The sequence below is a fragment of the Podarcis vaucheri genome, assembly GCF_965113315.1.
Source record: "Podarcis vaucheri genome assembly, chromosome: 10".
In the NCBI taxonomy this organism is placed as follows: Eukaryota; Metazoa; Chordata; class Lepidosauria; order Squamata; family Lacertidae; genus Podarcis; species Podarcis vaucheri.
Window position 1 is genome coordinate 36,765,180 of NC_138748.1, and position 10,011 is coordinate 36,775,190.

At 41.1% G+C, this 10,011-nt stretch overlaps 1 long non-coding RNA gene across 1 annotated transcript in view; it reads left to right on the forward strand.

The window, feature by feature from the left end:
• The window catches only part of LOC309542326, a 257,491-nt gene that overhangs the window by 231,265 nt on the left and 16,215 nt on the right, over positions 1 to 10,011 (forward strand). The window lies entirely within an intron of this gene.

Below are 10,011 nucleotides of genomic sequence, written 5' to 3' on the forward strand. Positions count from 1 at the left end.
CAGAAATTAAAAAAGATCTAGAAATATGGTCAAATTTGAGATTGTCAATGTTAGGCCGAATTGCAGTGATTAAGATGAATGTATTGCCAAGAATGTTGTTTTTATTTCAAACTTTGCAGATTATTGACAAGATGGACTGTTTCAAGAGGTGGCAGAAAGATATTGCGAAATTTGTCTGGCAGGGCAAAAAGCCCAGAATAAAATATAAAATATTAACAGATGCAAAAGAAAGAGGGGGATTTGCCCTGCCGGACTTAAAATTGTACTATGAAGCAGCAGCATTCTGCTGGCTGAAAGAGTGGATGCTCCTCGAGAATACAGATATCTTGGACTTAGAAGGTTTCAATAATGCATTTGGCTGGCATGCATATCTATGGTATGACAAAATCAAAGTGCATAGTGCCTTTAAAAATCATATTGTAAGGAAAGCGTTGTTCAATGTTTGGATGAGATATAAAGATCTGTTGGAAAACAAAACCCCTAGATGGTTGTCACCCTTAGAGGCTAAGGCCCACAAGAAAGTTAATATGGAGGACGGATGGCCAAAGTATTGTGAGATCTTAGAACAGGATGGAGAGAAACTGAAATTAAAGAGCCATGAAAAACTAAAACCAAAAGTACAAGATTGGCTCCACTACTATCAAATAATGGAGGTTTTCAAACAAGACAGGAAAATTGGCTTCCAGGTGGAAAAATCAAAACTTGAGACAGAACTGTTAGAACCCAATACTAAGAACTTGTCAAGAATGTATAACTTGCTGTTGAAATGGAATACACAAGATGAAACAGTTAAATCAGTTATGATTAAGTGGGCACAGGATATTGGTCATAATATTATGTCTGCTGACTGGGAAAGGTTGTGGAACACTGGTATTAAATTCACGGCATGTAGTGCTTTAAAGGAAAATGTTATGAAAATGGTCTATAGGTGGTACATGACCCCAGTTAAGCTAGCAAAAATTTACCATTTGCCTGATAACAAATGTTGGAAATGTAAGGAAACTGAAGGTACTTTTTATCATCTTTGGTGGACATGCCCGAAGATTAAGGCTTTCTGGGAGATGATATATAATGAAATGAAAAAGGTATTTAAATATACCTTCCTTAAGAAACCAGAGGCCTTTCTCTTGGGCATTGTCGGCCAATTGGTGCTAAAAAAGGATAGAACTTTTTTCATGTATGCAACAACAGCAGCAAGAATACTGATCGCAAAGTATTGGAAGACACAAGATTTACCCACCTTGGAAGAATGGCAGATGAAAGTGATTGACTATATGACATTGGCGGAAATGACGAGCAGAATTCGTGACCAGGGAAAGGAGACTGCGGAAGAAGACTGGAAGAAATTCAAGATTTATCTTAAGAACTATTATAAACTTGATGAAGCTTAGAATGTCGAGATTTTACAGAGACAAAGGGTTGCAGTAATATAAGATTAGATTAAGAAAGGACTATGATGAATTAGGATGGGAAAGAATATTTATAAGTTGCTATAAAATTTGGACATGAGGATGCAGAAAGGGGAGGTATGGGGAAGTCCGAGGAAAGAAGTCTATGAAAGGATATTTTGAAATTATATTTGTTTGTTTGTTTGTTTTTCTTTTATGTTTGTTTGTTATAAAAACTTTTGTAAAACTAATAAAAATTTTATAAAAAAAAAAAATAGTTGGTGTGGCAGACAGAAGGCACTTTACCTTGTGGGTAAAGAAAGCTGTATGCCATTGTTTAAATCTCACAAGGGTGCTGGGGTGTCTCCCCTTTTGCTGCACTGGGGCATGCTTTCATCTAGTGGTAGTTCATGGAAGCAGATGCCATGCAGCTATTTCATTCTAAGCGTGAACACTTACGTCTAGACATTCCCCTTGTGTAGCAGAGTTGGAAAACATTGGCTTGATTACTCTAAATGTGAGTCAGTCAGTTCTGGTTGTACTGAGCTATATGGATCGTTGGCCTGACTCAGTGCCTTAATTAAGGTTACAAACTAGATAATATTGATACAGTATCTTACATCAGACCAGCTACTGTTAGTTTTTGGAGCATTCAGGTTTCCAAGAGACACAGAATTCTCTATCAGACAGGATGTGGCAACCCTGGCTGGTTACACATTTCCATTTACTCTGCATCTAGTGCCCTCCCTAGAGCCAGTGTGGTGTAGTGGTTAAGAGTGGTAGACTCGTAATCTGGTGAACCGGGTTCGCGTTCCCGCTCCTCCACATGCAGCTGCTGGGTGACCTTGGGCTAGTCACACTTCTCTGAAGTCTCTCAGCCCCACTCACCTCACAGAGTGTTTGTTGTGGGGGAGGAAGGGAAAGGAGAATGTGAGCTGCTTTGAGACTCCTTAGGGTAGTGATAAAGCGGGATATCAAATCCAAACTCCTCTTCTTCTTCTTCTCCCACTACTGGTGTGTGTAGCCATATAGTCACAATGTTAAGTACGTTGTTCCTTGAGTAATACTGTGTTTTGATGCATTTCCCACACTCCAAATCAACTTCAAGCTACTAACTTGAAAATGTTAGACCCCCTCTGTGCCCACAGACCACAACTTCAAAACACATACAAATCTCATTTATCTTTGGTTCCCCCCCCCTATAAGAGTTGCAAGCTTGGTGGATCAAGGGAATGCTGGGGATGTAGTGTATATTGAGTTCAGTAAGGTTTTGACAAAGACCCCCAAGATATTCTTGCAGAGAAACTTGTAAAATGTGGGCTGGGCAAGGTAACTGTTAGGTGGATTTGTAGCTGTTTGACTGGCCAAATCCTGGAAAAAAGTAAAAAGTGTGGTGTCGCACGGTCCATTGTTGTTCAATGTCTTTATAAACAACTTGGCTGGAAGAATTGAGGGGATGCTCATCAAATTTGAAGATGACACCAAACTGGGCAGGTAGCTAATGTTGCAGAAGATAGAATGAGGATTCAAGATGACCTTAACAGATTGGAGAACAGGGCCCAAAGTACTGGAATGAAACTCAATAAAGACAAAAGTAAAGTTCTACACTTAGGCAGGATGAACCAGCTGCACAAATGTAAGATAGGGGACACCTTGATTGCCAGTAGTACATGTGAAAAGGATCGTGGGGTCTTAGCAGACCACAAGCCAACATTGTCAATGGTGAGTCAACAGTGTGACGCAGCAGCAAAAAAGCTAATGCTATTCTAGGCTGCATCAACAGAAGTGCCCCAATCAAGGGAAGTCACAGTACCTCTCTATTCTGCCTTAGCCAGACCACACCTGGAATATTGTATCCAGTTCTGGGCACCACAATTTAAAAAGGATATTGACAAGCTGGAATGTGTGCAAAGAAAGGCAACCACAATGATCAAGGGTCTGGAAACCAAGGGTCTGGAAACCAAGCCTTATGTGGAACAGTTGAGGTAGTTGGTATGTTTAGACTGGAAAAGAGGAGACTGAGAGGAGATATGATAGCCATCTTCAAATATCTAAAGGGCTGTCACATGGAAGATGGAGAAAGCTTGCTTCTCCTGCTCTGGAGGGTAGGACTCAAACTCAAAATCAGGAAGAACTTTGACAGCAAAAGTGGAATGGACTCCCTCAGAAGATGGTGGACTCTCCTTCATTGGAGGTTTTAAGCAGACGTTGGATGGCCATTGGTCATGGATGCTTTAGTTGAGATTCCTGCATTTATCATCTTCTTCATCATAATCAATTAATTAAATTTCTATACCCAGAGATCCCAAGGCAGTTCACAACAGCATAGGAGGGGGTTGACTAGATGACCCTCATGGTCCCTCCAAAGTTTGTGATTCTATGGTGTACACAACAATATGCAAATACAATTTGAAATGCAGGCTAGCGGGGTTTATCTTGCTGAATTTTAAGCCAATAATGTCTACATCGTCTAGTCTAAATTCTAAGGCACAAACTAGAGGAAATATGAAAAATGTATTTCACATCTCTCTGTATGTGGTTTAACAGCACCCACACAGGGTGGAGCAGAATTGGGACTATAGCATGTACACAGAAGGGGTTTAACCTTTTCCTTCCATGTCACGGTCCTAATAAAACAACCAGCCACTCTCCAAGCTTTCCTTCATCCCAGGAGAGAAGTTGCCATTCGGCTAATGACAATGAGCATGTTTCAGGTTAAAGTTTGTTGTTGATAAATTAAAAGGGATTTTCCTAGCCTTGCCCCCCTCCCCGCAACAATACTGGAAGAAGCCTAGGAAAAGCCTCTGAGATTCATTGTGGAGCACTGCTTCAAAACCGTGCACCGCGACCAAGGGCAAAGGAGACGCGAGAACAAAGATGAGTTGAACTTTTGAAGATGTATATTCTGCCACAGTTTCAGCTTGGGCCATGCTGAGAGCTTTTCTAACATGCTAAATCAAAACAGCAGGGTAGCTGTGGCCTCGAGGAAAGAAATATTAAACATCTGCTAGCTTTTAGACTTGAAACATTGCCATAACCTTATCGGAGGGGGATTTCTTGCCGTTACTCCTCTGTGGAACACGCTCTTGCTCCAACGTGGAGATAAAGGTGTCGGCACCTTGACACAAACTGCCACTTCCCAATAGTTATTGATCACACCTAGCGTCGAGTTCCATATTTAGCTACCATCACAGCTTTTCCAATACAGATTTATTGTTTTTAACACTGGTGACAAATCTTTTGTGAAGAAAGAGTCCTGAATGCATTGCCGTTCTCCAGGCAATATGAGATGTTGTAGATGCTATGGGTGCGCACCAGCCCCAAAGTTCCTTTTTGTTGTTGTTTAGACATTTAATCATGTCCGACTCTTCATGACGCCACGGATCACAGCATGCCAGGCACTCTTGTCTTCCACTGCCTCCCACAGTTTGGTCAAACTCATGCTGGTAGCTTCGAGAACAGTATCCAACCATCTCATCCTCTGTCGCCCCCTTCTCCTTGTGCCCTCCATCTTTCCCAACATCAGCGTCTTTTCCAGGGAGTCTTCTCTTCTCATGAGGTGGCCAAAGTATTGGAGCCTCAGCTTCACGATCTGTCCTTCCAGTGAGCACTCAGGGCTGATGTCCTTAAGAATGGATAGGTTTGATCTTCTTGCAGTCCATGGGACTCTCAAGAGTCTCCTCCAGCACCATAATTCAAAAGCATCAATTCGTCGGCGATCAGCCTTCTTTATGGTCCAGCTCTCGCTTCCATACATCACTACTGGGAAAACCATGGCTTTAACTATACGGACCTTTGTCTCAAATTCAAGGTTATCACATTAGTGTTTCAAGCCCTAAACAATTCAGGTCCCAAGTACCTGAAAGACCACCTCCTTCCCTACAGATTCTCTTGGGTCCCAATATTGGCAGTGGGGTCCCCCTAGATAGTTCCTCCATGCTTAGAAGCTTGGAGTGTGTGGGGGGGGGAGCAGTGGTCCTGGAGAGGGAAATATCTGTGGTGTCACCTTTGTTATACAGCTTCTCACAATTGCTGATGACACATCTCTTTGCCATGGCTTTTGACACCTGAGGCAGATATTTTTGGGACCCACCTTATTTCTGCAATTGTAAGTAGTTTTAAAACAACTTGTAGTTGTGTCTGTAGCTTTGCAAAGTAGCCTGAGCTGTTTGGGAGCCACTCCCATTTACTATAATGGGCAATCTAAAATTGGCTATAATCTCTCCTCCCTTTTCACCAAAATGGACAGAATCTGCATGCATGGCAACCTTTCAAGAGTAGATTAACCTTCCCAAATTGTAGCAGGGCATGATTATGCAGGGCACCTTTAAATTTAAATTGATAAGAAAGAAAGAAAGAAAGAAAGAAAGAAAGAAAGAAAGAAAGAAAGAGGAAGCCTGTAAGTATTTATTTTCTGCCAGCATTGTGGCAATTTGCAGGCATGGTCAACCTGCTGAGGGAATGGCACCTGCCAAATATCAGAATGACACCTGACATGGGTCTCACCTTGGTTCACATCATAATTCAGGGTATACATGGTATACTCAGAGCCTGATGCACATCCCTAGCAAATACCATGGACTACTGGCATATACAAATGCCTCAGTCTACAAGCATTTTCATGTGCAGTGATACCGGCAATGATTTGTGTGACAAGTTTTCTCTCATTGATTTCAGAACTGCCCCATCTATTGAAGTGAAATGGGGAGCCAGCTTGCACAAGAATCCCTATGAAAACATCAGGGCTCATGGAACTCTAGGCAGGGAGGAAACATTTCACAGTTTCAGGTGGAAATGTCTATGGCGTTAATGACTTAAAACCTTAAATGGTATATAGGATTCCTGGGTTATCATGAGCTGTACTATAATTGGTAAGGCTGTTTTGCCTTCTCTGGCTAATAGCAGCTCTTTCACATCCCGTGTTTCCAGGTCTCTTTTAAGAGAATATTAATAAACCTGAGAACTTCCACATACAAGGCATGTGCTCCCACCACAAATTAGATTTGTTTTTGTATGTTCAGGAGGCAAATGCCTCACAATCTTTCTCAATGTAATACACAGGACAAGTCTAATCAGGTGTTTACCAGTTGCCTTATCCTAACTTCACTGCTTCCTCTTGTCTTCCAGTTTCTCTCTTCTATTCCCCTCTCTGCTAGAATAAAGTCTTTTGAAACATACTTTTTAAAAGGCACCCTAATATAGCAAATGAGATTTCCATACAAACTTCTTTGTAAATGATAATCGGGACTACAACTCTTTATCGCCTAAGTACTGTGATGGGAAGGTTTAATGAAAAAGTTCCATACATGTGCTAATATTGCCCTCTAGTGGTTACTGTTCCATAACCATTTGCACCCCGTTGCTTTTGAGAACCAAATTCATTCATGTTGCTTTTGTTTTTAATGCACCATCCTTGTAAAATTAAAACTTCCTCTGCACCATCACTATCATTGGGTTTGAGGGGATAATACACTATTATCCATTGTGCTGACTCTCATCAGTGAAACATTGGCATTTACTCTCTCTTTTTAAAGTTTTAAGAGTTTTGAAATTTCCTCAGGTTCCTTCATCCATGACAAAATCCCCAAACAGAAATTGTCACATTCCATTCCTGCTATGTAGAAATGTTACCATGTGTGAAGCAGCCCTGAGTCTCAGGGGAAGGCAATTTCACATTTGTGTAGGAGCTTCTTAGAATAGCTCTGGGCACTACAGGAACCATCACCAGTCACTCTCACAAACAGCTGGCACTGTTTCCTCTTAACAGGCAAAAGAAAATTCAAACGGGCTATGTGCACATTTCAGAAGCAGACACAGATTGCACATGTCATCTGAACAATTTCCCCTATGGACTTGTGAAAAGGCTTATGTATGACGAAAACGAATCCAAAAGAGAGTGTATTTGTGCATAAACTGTGTATGTGCTCATGTATATTGTTGCACACTACCCCAATCTCTGAGTAGTGCGAGATTCCAGGGATATCAGGTGCTTCCTCAAGGTCCATGTTTCTTTTTGGAAATGAGGGGTTCACAGAATTAACACCCCAAAAGGGTCACAGCCTTGGATTCAAACAGAACTCAGACATTGCTCTCAAATGTTGCTCTGACTTTCTCTCCAGCTTGCTGCTTTGCTTCCAGGTCACATCATTGCCACTTTAACTCTAAACTCAGACTTGTCCTTCTAACTATCTCTGAGTTGAGAGGGGGCCAACTCATTGGCCATCTCACACAGAGACCCCTTTCCTCTTTTCTCCTAATGGTCCATCACCCAGGTGATCACCTGGGTCACACAGGAAGCTGGCCAGATTTATATTTTAACACTTGCTGGATTCAGGGGTTAGAGAAGGATCTCACATACAACCTACTTCTTCCTTCCCAAACTCATAACAATAAGCATAAATGATGGTGGTGATGATGATGATGATGACGACGATGACGACGACGACGACGACTACCCACCATTCACCAGCAAGTCTCAGGACAGCTTGCAACAATTTCAAACTCAGGATTTAAAGCAGGTTACAATCTCCGGAATAGGAAGGGACCTGAACACACACACCTCAGGTGTCAACGGCCAAGGTAAAGAGGTACCTCTATTTGGAAATAACTACCAAGAGGGCTCCCCCCTGCAGATCTTAACACCCAAGAGGGTCTGTGGAGAAGGAAGGGGTCTTGAACTAGTCACTGCAGGTCCTTGTTCAAGCAAAACTTTACCTGCAGATTTCAGCAGGTGACAATGTTGTTTCCATGCTATGAAAGAGTTTTTGCCTACTGATTTATCCAGACTGTTGTTGAACATAAAAGCAGGCCGGGCTCTTTTCCAGGGTTATTTTACTATGATATGCACATACACTTCATAACTTGTTTGTCCTTTGTTTATCAAGGGTCAAAATGTTTGCTTTATTTCCATCAAAAAAAAAACACCCTAGCTTGAGAACCTCCTGGTTGGTGCTGGATAGTCCTATAGAAAAATAGCCAAGCTGTGATAATACCCTTCCTCTCACTTTTCATTCCGCAAACTAAACTTCTTTGGCAATGGGAAGGGAACTCGTTCTGCTCTTAAGGGTGCTTAACCTTTAGAGTGAATAATATGTCCCGGCTAGCATGCCAGCATTTGCAGACATGAAGCCTTAATATTGCACATTATCACAATGCAATATTTCTCATACTGAATTACAAAATTGCTGAGAAGGTAGTAATTGCAAAAATGAACACTTCTGCATGAAAAAAGCATGTGAGTATCTGCCCCCGTCCAAGCCAGTTAACAAGAATTACGCATGAGGCCTTTTGGAATTAAAAATTTAAATTGCTTTGGGCTGTCAAGATGTGAAACATAGCTATAGGGTTATGTGGCCTAGAAATTCAAATGTACAGCATCCAATTAGGAAGGGGGGGGGAGAAACAGTTTCAACAACATACTGCATCTTTAGAATGTTAAAATATGATCCTTCTCAAAAAAAAATATAATTACGTTTTTCTATTGGCCTCAAAGCTGACATATATTCTGTGCTTGTCTTGCTTCTCTTTCTGATTGGAAGTACAAGGTAAGTTAGAATGCAAAGTGTTCAGGAAGATTCTGAAAAAATATAGCCATAAGGATGTGCCTGTAAGAATGGGCACATCTAATAAGTCCACACAAGACAACGGGTTTAAGTTTCCAGTGACTGTAAAGGCAACAGAATGTGAGATTAGTGCCATGATCCTATTCCTGTCTTACAATGCAAAAGCAATGTAGCAGGGAAAGACAGGTTAAATTGGGTGCTACTTTACACCATCTTTCTGCTCATGTAGGACTGCAGCATTCTTTTCTTGGAAAGGTCAGGAAGCAACAAAGCTTAACAAGGAGATGTGCGGTGTTGGAAAATCTGGAGACCAAAGAATTGGGAATAAACTGCAAGCATTCACAAGAATTCAGCCACTGCTAATTACAGAAATCCCAAACCACATGCAAACTTGATATATAAACAGTTCATTTAAAGTCCTTTGTGCACATTTTGCTTGAGATATCTAAAGGCAAAAAAAAAACAAAAATCAACCCTCTGAATTTAGGAAAGATAAGACTTGATCATTTTCCATTCTAGCCTCCTCTCTCTTGACTAGAGAATCAGCTGGGCAAATATTATTGAAGCTTAGTGGAAGTCCAACGCAAGAATTGGACTCAGATACTTTAGAAGGTAATGTTTCCTTTATTCATTCTTGTCCCAATGTCAAATTTGGGTAGCATGACTACTAAGTGAAAATGATTGCATTAATTGAACTCTCACAATGCTTGCATTTAATGAGCCCCTCTTATCCTCAGAATTTCAGACAGTTATTGTCTGTATTGTTCAGAAAACCACTGAACAAGCATTGTTAGGATTAGTCATGCTGAATCATGGTCTCCTAGAATACAGAAAAACAACAGCTTGTGCGTTCATTAATCACAACATTGCTATTTCAGCATTATAGAAAAGGGGGAATCAGATTTGTCTGTCAAAATCTACCATATGATCCGTACTACCATCTCTAAAATCCTGCTGGCACTGTATTCTGGAGGGGGAGGGACATGGAAACTTCTAAAGCTGTAAAACTGTCAAACAATATTTAAACTTTAGTTGCAAAATAACTCATTCAGAAAGATGTG